Source organism: Hyaena hyaena, unplaced genomic scaffold (assembly GCF_003009895.1).
Source record: "Hyaena hyaena isolate Hyena2069 unplaced genomic scaffold, ASM300989v1 scaffold_184, whole genome shotgun sequence".
Taxonomy (NCBI): Eukaryota; Metazoa; Chordata; class Mammalia; order Carnivora; family Hyaenidae; genus Hyaena; species Hyaena hyaena.
The window spans coordinates 2,310,002-2,321,261 of record NW_024080817.1 but is presented as its reverse complement, the minus strand read 5'-3'; the positions used below and the strand labels follow the sequence as shown (position 1 = coordinate 2,321,261).

At 43.9% G+C, this 11,260-nt stretch overlaps 1 protein-coding gene across 2 annotated transcripts in view; it reads right to left on the bottom strand.

The window, feature by feature from the left end:
* Positions 1-10,217: 10,217 nt before the first annotated feature.
* AKAP12 (A-kinase anchoring protein 12) overlaps positions 10,218-11,260 on the bottom strand; it is a 101,580-nt gene continuing 100,537 nt past the window's right edge. For both annotated transcript variants that reach the window (XM_039240938.1, XM_039240939.1), the window contains one exon: positions 10,218-11,241. The gene's annotated coding sequence lies outside the window, so the exon portion shown is untranslated. The remainder of the gene's footprint in view (positions 11,242-11,260) is intronic.

Genomic DNA, 11,260 nt, shown 5'->3' with positions numbered 1-11,260 from the left:
TGGATCTGGAGGGTATCCCGCCCAACTTTCACAAGGAAGAAAAAAGACACCAAGAGGTGTTTACCTAAAAATGACACGAATTCGTGCTGTGTAAACCTAGATTCTTAAACATTGAGAGGCTTCTGGTTTCATCTGTGTGTTTAGACTATATTCACATCTGATTGAAGTGAGAGTCTTGTGCCAAGTTAACTTCTCTGAGTGTCTGTGGAATGGGAAATCCAAGCACGCCTCACAGCCCTCCACAGCCCTCCAGGCACCCTCGAAGAGACAGGGGATGTGGCCAGAGGCTCACTTTTTTTTTTTTTAAATGTTTTATTTATTTCTGAGAGACCACATGAGCAGGGGAGGGTCAGAGAGAGAGGGAGACACAGAATCCGAAACAGGCTCCAGGCTCTGAGCTCGTCAGCCAGAGCCCGACGCGGGGCTCGAACCCATGAACCACGAGATCATGACCTGAGCCGAAGTCGGACTCTTAACCGACTGAGCCACCCAGGGGCCCCCAGAGGCTCTTAAAGAGCAGAAAGTCGGGAATCATGAGGGAGCTGGTGGGTGAAGAGTGAGGGTAAGATGCCAGTCAGCCCCAGCTCACTTCCTGCAAGTTGGCGGAGGGGGAAGGGCAGGAATCGTGTTCAGCTATTTATTATAGGTGGGGGACAGGGCCTCTGAAGCATCAGCTAGTGGCCATCTCCCCTGGGCCAGTTCCCTCCATACCCTAGAATATTCCATGGCTATTTAATCCCAAGAGGTTATAAATTTAACAATTTTCTTAATTTTTGATGGTACTAATTTAAACAAGCTTTGCAAATTTCAGTTGGTGATGTTATCAATCTGAGCACCTTAAAGTTCAGGAGGAATTTAAGCTGTCACTCTCCACGTTCTAGCCCCTATTAACACTCGCGGTCCTATTACTTTCCCTTTCATAGGGGAAACAATTAAAAGTGACCCTTTCAACATATCGAGCTAAAAAATCAATTTGTAAAGTATTCTAGGATTTGACTACCGTGAGAAATATGACTGTAATAGGAAGAAAGCATTGCCATTGAAAGGTATTTGTTGGGGCACCTGGGTGCCTCAGTTGGTTAAGTGACTTCTGATTTCAGCTCAGGTCATGATCTTGGGGTCATGAGATGGAGAGCCACATTGAGTTCCACACTGGGTGTGAAGGCTGCTTAAGATTCTCTCTCGCCCTCTCCCTCTGCCGCACCCCTGCTTCTGTGCGCTCTCTCTCAAAAAAATTGTTAATTATTTCCCAATAAAACTGGAAATATATATATACATATATAAAGCAGCTTTGGATAATGATGTAAGAATGGAGGGTGGAGTGGACCCCAGATCTCCTTTTTAAAGTCACAGGGGACACCTGGCTGGCTCAGTCAGTAGAGCGTATGACTTTATATATATATATATACACACACACACAATTTACTGTCAAGTTAGCTAATATGTAGTGCATACAGTGTGCTCTTGGGTTCGGGAGTAAATTCCTGTTGAGTCATCACTTACATTCAACACCCACTACTCATCCCAACAAGTGCCTTCCTCAATGCCCATCACCCATTTTCCCCTCCCACCCCCATCAACTCTCAATTTGTTCTCTGTATTTAAGACTCTCTTATGGTTTCCCTCCCTCTCTGTAACTATTTTTTCCCTTCCCCCCCCCCATAGTCTTCTGTTAAGTTTTTCAAATTCCACAAGAGTAAAATGATATCTGTCTTTCTCTGACCTCTGGAGGGTATGGCATAATACCCTCCAGTACCATCCACATTGCTGCAAATAACAAGATTTCATTCGTTTTCATTGCCAAGTAGTATTCTGTTGTATATATAAACCACATCTTCTTTATCCATGCATCAGTTGATGGACATTTGGGCTCTTTCCATAATTTGGCTATTGTTGGTAGCGCTACTATACACATTGGGGTACATGTGCCTCCTATGAATCAGCACTCCTATATCCTTTGGATAAATTCCTAGTAGAAGCACATGACTCTTAATCTCGGGGTTATAAGTTTGAACCCTGTGTTGGGTATAGAGATTACTTAAAAATTAAATACTTATTTAAAAATGTCAAGGGCTCCTGAGTGGCTCAGTAAGTTGGGCATCTGGCTTCGGTTCAGGTCGTGATCTCACAGTTCATGGATTCAGGCCTCACATCGGGCTCTGTGATAACTGACAGCTCAGAGCCTGGAGCCTGCTTCAGGTTCTGTGTCTCCCTCTCTCTCTGCTCCTCCCTCACTTGCACTCTGACTCTGCCTTTGTCTCTCTCGAAAATGAATAAACATTTAAAAAAATATGTCATAGGAACCAGTCACTAGTGTTATTCATAATCTCTCTAGAAAGAAAGGGAAAGAGTGAGGCATGCATAATGAGCCCTTCATTTCACAATGTCAGGCCCTGGTCATGCATTTCAGGGAAAACACTGAACGTCTATATTTAAAAAGATTAAGGTTGGGGAGGCTGGTGCATGCGGGGTATTTCCTAAGACTTGGCTGGGAATTATGGCGGGAGCGGGGGAGCCCTCTTCACTCATTCCTTAGTAATGAATGGGGAGACAAACCTGTTTGTGTGGGGAGTATAGTTTACTGGAATAGAACTCGTTCTTGAGGTTGACGGCATTTTTAGGACAATTTTCAGAATCCTTAAAATACTTAAATTTCATTTTGCTTTGCTTTAGCTCTTCATTTTGGTCTGGGACAAATGATTCCTGTACATCACTTGCAGGTAAGCAATAGAGTTAATTTCAAAAATCTTTCAGCAAATAAAAAACCAATTATCTTAGACAGATCAATTAATCTGCCTTTTCTCGAACTAGCTCCTTCAACACAACCGGAGAATATCCACTAAACTGTGAATAGCCCTCAAAATAAAAAGTAGACTCAGAATATTTAATTGAAAAAAAATGGACCAGGATGAAATGATATTCTGTGGTTTCAAGACCTCAGATCGAAATACTTCCAAACATAAAACACAGTTATTTTTGACCGAAGCTTGTGCTATTCTCTGGAAAATACGTAATGACCTGTCCGGCATAAATTCCCCAATGGTTAATGAAGATCACTCCTTGTGAAGAACACATTATCATCCATGTAAGGGCTGAGTCAGGGGAAGTGAGATCCTGAACTGGGTGTGTGCTCAATGCTTTCATGGACTCCCAACCATCCTGACAGGCATGTGTGCTGTTTTTATAGGTGAGGAAATTGAGGCCCAAAGAAATTAAGTAACCTCTCTGAGGCTATCCAGTCAGATAGAGACAGCCAGGATTCAACCCCCTATGGGGCTCACTCAAAAAGCAAAATGCTCTTTCTTCTGCCCCAGGGATGGTCTACACCTAACATGCACCTTTGACCAGCCAGCCCTTAGCAATTGACAAGTCCTGTATTGTTGTAATTGACAAGCCTTTGATTCAGCAAAAAGCAAGAAACACAAAGCAAGGCTTTTCTTGTTCACCTGACCTACTTTTTTGCGTTTGGTTTCATACCTAGGTTTGTCTGAATTATATTACTAGTGGGGGAAAAAAGATATTTTCCCAAATGTGCAAACATTTCTATGGTCTAGAAGCATGGGGGGGGGGGGAGTGCCAGGAGCAGGGAAGGGAGAGCTTTTTTACCTGTTAACCTATTTGTTCTCCTATTGAGGTAATTAACTGAAATCCATCCTATAGCCTTGTTTTACTGCAGGTCCCCAAACCAGCACATCAGAATCTTCTGGAGGGCTTGATAAAACAGACTGCTTACACACAGTATCGGCTTCAGTCGATTTAGAGTCAGGCCCAAGAATCTGCATTTCTAACAGGTTCCCAGATGAGATGATGGTGATGATACCGGAGCCACATTTTGAGAACTGCAGCATCATTTTATCATTTCTGCTATGTTACTCTCCTTCACAGTTCTACTTACTTCTCAGAATTATAATAACCCAGGGGAGCTAATAAAGGGCCAAACAAGGATCTGTGACATTTCTAACACCCTTCCTTGAAGCGAAGCACTCCTTAATGAGACATTACACTCTACAGACTGGTACAGGAACCCTTAGAAGAAATGTGTGGTCAAGAGGCCATGGGCTTTATTCTAAACCTTCCTGTTCTCATTCTAAATGCCCCTGTAGCTTGTGGACACAGAAAATGAAGCCAAAGTAATCAAATACCTTAAGTACTTTTTGAAGAGGCCACCTAGCCGATCCTCCTTAGTAAAAGAGGCAGGGATCCGGATGAGGAAACAAAATGGTGCTAGATAGCTGGCTAAGGCCACACAACCACGTAGAGGTGAGCACACAGCTCAGGTCTCCTAAGCCACAGCCCCTCCACCACCGTCACACAGCCTGGGAAACTAAGTTTTTAGTCGTTTCAATGTATTTCTGTAATTTTTTGTCAGCAAAAGGAAAGGGACTAAAGAATCTTATCTTTGCAGTTAATTAGCGATACCCATAAGCAGATAAAGATGGGGAGACAGGTGGGGGAAGAGAACAGGGAGCCTATATGATAGAAGGGTCTGGAAGAACCAGGGATTGCCTGAGGATACTGCAGGTCTGGTCCCTACCCTCAAGTCTCCCTGGGGAGGTGTGCAGCAGGCCACAAATGCTAAAATGGCGACAGGGAGGAAAGCAAAGAAACGCCGATGACACACAAGTGGATGTTTTGTCTCCAAAACAGAGCATGTCTGAGGGCGCCTAGGTGGCTCAGTCAGTTATGCACCAACTCTTGGTTTCAGCTCAGGTTATGATCTTACGGTTTGTGAGTTCAAGCTCCGCGTTGGGCTCTGCACTGACTGTGCGGAGTCTGCTTGGGATTCTCTCTCTCCATCTCTCTCTGCCCCTCCCCTTCTTGCATGTTCTCTCTCCCTCAAAATAAACTTAAAAACTAAAATAAGAAATAAAAAAGAGCAGGTCTGAATAAGATGTGTATTCATAACATTTTAGGAAGATCAGTGTCATTCTTCTGAATCTACCAAAATATTCAAGGAGTCAGCAGTCATCAGAAGTCACAACGTTGCCTCTGGTGGACAGTTTTATTAGAATATCTTTCTCTCCTAATTACTAATACTAATGCAGCACCGTGCACTTTGCTTTCTGGTTCCTAAAGCACATGCACAACAGGAACATCTTGTGAAGTACGTAGTCCTACGTTCTGAAATGAGACTGCTGTGACAAGGTAAGAGGAGCCTCGTCTTTCTCAGTCTCCCAACCCAGGTGTGTGCCTGAGATTTGGAGATGTTGCAGGGGTATGTGGGTCATTCCCCCCCACCTGGTGTCTCTAAGGACAGAGAAGGGCCATTGATGTCTCAATGTCCTCAACTCTCTTCTGTTTGAGAGCCACACACGCAGCCTCTGATGCTGCACTTACCCTTGGATAGCTCCTGGGCCTCTCTAATGGAACATTTCCCAAACTGGTTATTATCTCCTGCCCCTATCCATTTCAGGACTTGGCTTTGTACCCCAGCCCATAACCCAGAGACTTCATTTTTTTTTTAAATATTTTTATTTATTTCTAGGAGAGAGAGAGAGAGAGACAGCATGAGCAGGGGAGGGTCAGAGAGAGGGAGACACAGACTCTGAAACAGGCTCCAGGCTCTGAGCTGGCAGTCAGCACAGAGACCAACGTGGGGCTCGAACCCACGAACCGCGAGATCATGACCTAAGCGAAAGTCGGACGCTTAACTGACTAAGCCACCCAGGCGCCCCCCGCCCAGAGACTTCATTCTTCACCCTACATAGTTCCCATCACAGGGACTGAGGTGTCAGGCCATTGATTCTACCTCCTAATCTCTCTCGATCTCACGCACGGCTCTCCAGTCAAACTGCCATGACTTACCTATCGGCAATTATCAACGCTTGCCTAGACTATTACACCCACATGGTTGCTAGTCTCCTCCCAAGCTCCAGTCTTTAAGTCTCTAGAAGCTGGAAGCAATTCTCCAGATGCATTGCATTTTAGGTAGAAACTCCTTTCTTATCAAGGGCAAGATGACAAGCCTCTACAGCCCCAACACATTAAATTCCAATAACACCCAGAGCACCTGGGTGGCTCTGTCGGTTGAGCGTCTGACTTTGGTTCAGGTCATGATCTCACAGTACATGGGTTTGGGCCCCGTGTCAGGCTCTGTGCTGACAGCTCAGAGCCTGGAGCCTGCTTTGGATTCTGTGTCTTCTTCTCTCTCTGCCCCTCCCCCATTCATCCTGTCTCTCAACAAGAAATAAATTTAAAAAAAAAATTCCAGTAACACCCATACCACTGAAACCAAAAACTCTACAGGGGAATAGAGTGGGACAGTAGCACAAGCCCAGACACTTCCTTGGGAATCACTAACACAAGCGGTACTCCACTTCCCTGCTAAATCATTTTAAGGATTTCTTAGGACAAATCTCACTCCCTAAAATGGCCAACTGGCCAACTCTGCAATATCATTTCTGGAAAACCTTTCAAAAGAACACAAATTGTGTCCAGGTTTCTAGTTCTAGAGAAAACTCGCCTGCTTTTCCAGTTATCAGGTGAGCTCCTGAGGCTAATAGGGATGAGTAGGGTCAAGCACAGTGTGGTCTTATAAATTGGCTTACTTTATAGTATTGCCTCTGTGCTCATTAATTATACCAAATTATTTGGAATTAGAACAAATAGAAGGTAGGGGCACCTGGGTGGCTCATCAGTTAAGCTTCTGACTTTGGCTCAGGTCATGATTTCACAATCTGTGAGTTCAAGCCGTGTTGAGCTCTGTGCTGACAGCTGAGAGCCTGGAGCCTGTTTCAGATTCTGTGTCTCCCTCTCTCTCTGCCCCTCCCCTGCTCACACTTTGTCTCTTTCAATCTCAAAACATTAAAAAAAAAAAAAGAAGAAGAAGAAGAAGAAGAAGAAAGAACAAAAAGAAGGTAAAATACAGAGTTGAGTTAGAGCGAAGCTTTCATATTCAATATCCTTTCATGGGAGAACACATTGGGTCCCAATGTTTTCATGTAGGAAATGTTATTCTGCCTCTGGTCCCCAAAGATGAGTCGTACAGTGAGGTTGCTCTTAAAAGATTAATGTAGGGGGCACCCCGGTGGCTCAGTCGTTAAACGTCCGACTCTTGATTTTCAGCTTAGAGCCTACTTGGGATTCTGTCTCTCCCTCCCTCTCTGCCCCACTCCCAGCTCACACTCTCCCTCAAAATGAATAAACAAACATTAAAAAAAAAAAGAGAGAGAGAGGTTTAGGGGCACCTCGGTGGCCCAGTCAGTTCTTAGTGTCTGACTTTGGCTCAGGTCATGATCTCACCGCCCATTTCATGGGTTCAAGCCCTGCATAGAGCTGTCTGTTGTCAGCATGGAGCCAACTTCAGATCCTCTGTCTCCCTCTCTCTCTGCCCCTCCCCTGTTCATGCTCTCTCCTTTTTAAAAAAGAACATTAACATTAAGACATAAAAAAAAGAACATAAAGATTAAAAGAAAAAAACGGTTAATGTCATACTTCACAATGGAAGAGTATGCAGTTAAATTACTTCACTCATAACTGAACGTAGGGCACTCTAACAATGCCTTTTACAGTTAGATATCAAAAAAAGGAGCACGGATTCTAAGCTGTGATAGCATAAAAAAAAAAAGGTCATGACCATGTTCACCATCATACCCATCCACTATCCCCAAGTTTTGGTCACCTTTGCCAAAACCTTAAAAGTTAAAAACAAACAAACAAAACCCTTAAGTCATTAAAAGCGTGTGGTCTAAATCTCAGCTTTCTCATATGGAAAATTAGGACCCAGATCATTCCCAGTGACACAGGCAGGAGATGGTAAGGAATTGGTGGGGAAGAGAAACCTGCATTTACAGGAGAATTGCGCCAGGATGACTAGCAGATCCATCTCCAGAATCACATTAGAAGTGCACAGACTTGAAGTTACAGGGACACGGATTGGGCATTCAGCTTCCATCCTCTTCCCACCTGGGAATCCTTAGTTTGTGTCCATTTCCTTTTCGGTAGAGTTGGATACAGAGTTTCTAACTCTTGGATACGGAGTTTCTAACTCTGGTTCTAGTTTCTGGTTGGGATTTTAGAGGTCTGTGTGACTATCCAAGAAGTATATTTGGGGGAGTTGGAGGTTAGCTGGAGGCTTAATGAGATTCTAATTAAAGGGGCCCTTGACCCCAAAAGGTTAAGAATCACTGTGAGTTTTTTTGTGCATGGACACATGTCCCAGATACATACCAAACTCCCATGTGGAGAATGTTGCAAAGGATGGATGAGCAGTTAAGAGATTACATGTGCGATGAATATCACAACAGTAGAGAAAAGCAATCAAACCTGAATTCAGGTGAAATTACAGAAAGAAAATCCATGGCATTTAATTAGGTTGCATTTTATTTAGAGAAGTGAAAACTTGCCTCCGAACAGAACTAGGAATCAAATATTATCTCAGGTTAAAAGGAAACTGCTATACTTGAAGCTTACTCTGAAAGCTAAAATCTCCAGCCCTTGACTACTTGTAGCTCCAAACACCAAAGGAAAATATTGGAACAAAGTATTTGTGAACAGAGAGAGGCAACTCGTGTACTGATTAGCAAAATAACCTGAGGGGGGAACAGTTTATAGTCCTCAGTTACAAGTGATGAGAGTTTACAAGTCTTGCATGGTTTCCTATGTACATGGCTCCACGATGATGCCCAAAGTAGCAAAGAGAGGCACTTGCCCCAGCTTCTGCATTTTACATTTGGTGATCATGTACTTCATAAAGTAAGAGCAGCTCCAGAATGATCCTACAGAGTTGTATTTCATGCTACTGCTAATCGCATGCCTCTGGTTAATAAAACACTGGAGTTTAATTACTTCTGTAGGTCTAGAGCCTGTACAGAAGTAATCCAGGGCGCATCCACATGGGAGTATGAAAAGCAGGGGTGAAGTTCCCATTTGCAGTGGCCAGAGAGACTTGGCCACACGTGGTCAGAGAACAGCAAGCACAAACAGAATGGAGGGCCAGGATGGGGTTTACAACCCAAAGAATCGCTTGCCACTTTATTACCGGAATCTTTTATCTGTTCAAAGAAGCACAAAGCCACCTCGTGCCACAGAGAGGAAGTTCATGTCAGGAGCCCTTTACCAAGTGGTCGCATCTCCAATACCTCTTGGTTGACCTTCAAGACTGACCCTGGCACTTGGATTTTTTTTTTTTAGTCTCAAGTCAGCAAGATACTTAAATCAGAGAGGGTGGTGTTTTTCAAATCTGGGTATTTTCAAGTTTAATGATTAAGCAAGGTTGACTATTATATATGAGAATAACTCCTAAAAGGATACAAAACATTTCCCAACTACAATGCATGCTGTACATTGTTATCATGAGGAGGCCGTATCATATGATCAGTCTTATATGGCCCCCCCTTTTTGTTTTTTGGTAATCAGGTTTGTTGATAAGATCAACTACTTTCTCATTTTAAAAGCCTATTTTCCTTCTGCTAAAAGCGGTCTCTCTAGAATGTCTAGAATGCTTTAAAATCATTAACTGACAGTCTTGATTTAAGTTTGTAAACGGGAGTTCTGAGTTTGAGGGAAATTTAAGACGCACATATGCCAGGCCAGTTGTACACGTGAAAAAGTGGGACTTTTATGGTACGTGGGTGACTGTTGTGTGGTAATTGTCTGAAAAAGTCTTTTATGTAGTAGCATGAATCCTAAATCATTTTGACACTGAAAAAAATTCCACTCTCACCTGTTGGGCAAGGCATTTTCACTATTAAGCCTTGTTAAAATGTCTTTCTCGGGGTGCCTGGGGGGCTCCCTCGGTTAAGCATCCCACTTCGGCTCAGGTCATGATCTCACCTCTCGTGGGTTCGAGCCCCGCGTCGGGCTCTGTGCTGTCAGCTCAGAGCCCGGAACCCACTTCAGATTCTGTCTCTGTCTCTCTCTGCCCCTCCCCTCCTTGCGCTCTATTTCTCAAATATAAACATTTTTAAAAACTTCACAAAGAAATTTCCTTCTAGACATTTCTCCGTGTTTAAGACCAAAAATAGTCACAGAAAACTGACCTTTTCAGGAAGACACCACCAGGGGGCGGCATTGTATCCGTACCGTCCCGTCTGAAACCACTCGTGGTTTATGTTAGTAGATGCCTCTTTGCTGGGAGCTCCTCTGAACGTTACCTCAAACCAGAATAGCATGGTGACAAACCAGTACGGTGCGGTGACAACACTGGAAACTTCTACCTTCTCTGCTTTTAGAACCCAGTAAATATGCCCCTAGTAGCTAATGAAACCAGCAGATCGAAGTGAAGCAAATATTTTATTTAAATCAGTTGTCAAATCACAGTTTATCCAAATGAACTTAATGCAACATTGTCCTTAAAAGAGTGGGCACAAAAATGGCACAGACACAATCCAGGATCTAGCAAAATACCATCTGTAAAGAACCTGACGGACTTCATGCTGTGTGTGAATGTGGTCCAGCATATAAGAGTAGAATAGAAAACTTAAAATAGTCAATTATTTTTTGAGAAGATGAAAAACATTTCACTACTTTGCCTCAGGAGTCGAGCGCACTCATCGGTCCAAATGGCCACACCAATTCAGAGAAAAGGCTTAAAGTTAATCGCTACTGGAGAAAACTCCCTTCCAACCCCCACTGGGCTAGAAAGAAAAATTTCACAGTAACAATGGAACATTCTGTGTGTTTCCCCCCAAAAAAGCTTTTTATTTTTAGCACACTGTGCATAGTACGAAAGTGACCAACTTGAGAGCTGTAGGAAACACGGACCCGACCCTTAGTGGACTTGGAAGTCCGAACGGTAGCTTCTGATCAGGAATGTTGTTCCTAGGAAGCTGTCTGCACGGGTTACGGCTGACGCTTAGAGCTTCCCACCACACTCTGCCTGATACAAAAGGAATGCACCATACTGTACATTTCCTTCATCGTTAAGAAAAAAATATACAATAGATACAGGAGGATTACTTAAAACATACATATAAATACATAAGGAACGGTACTCCAGTTTGAGAAGCAGAACTAGGAAGGGCAACTCCAGTTCTGGGTGAAGAGCTGAGGACCTTAAATCAGAAAGGTTAAGTGGCACAGAGCGGGAAGAGCGGGGCGGCCCTGCAAAGAGGCAACGGTAAATGGCGGTAGCTCCCGATGCGGCCTCGGGGTTGTCCGGGTGCCTCGGAGACGAGGTCAGTCCAGGGGCCTGTTCTGCACTTCGGAGTCTGAGATACTGGTCGTGAGTCTCATCAGCAGCATTCATTCTCTCCTACTGCCGGTCTTCACATTCGGGTCTTGCAAACACACGGGGCAGAACTGTGGGAGGAAGGAGGAG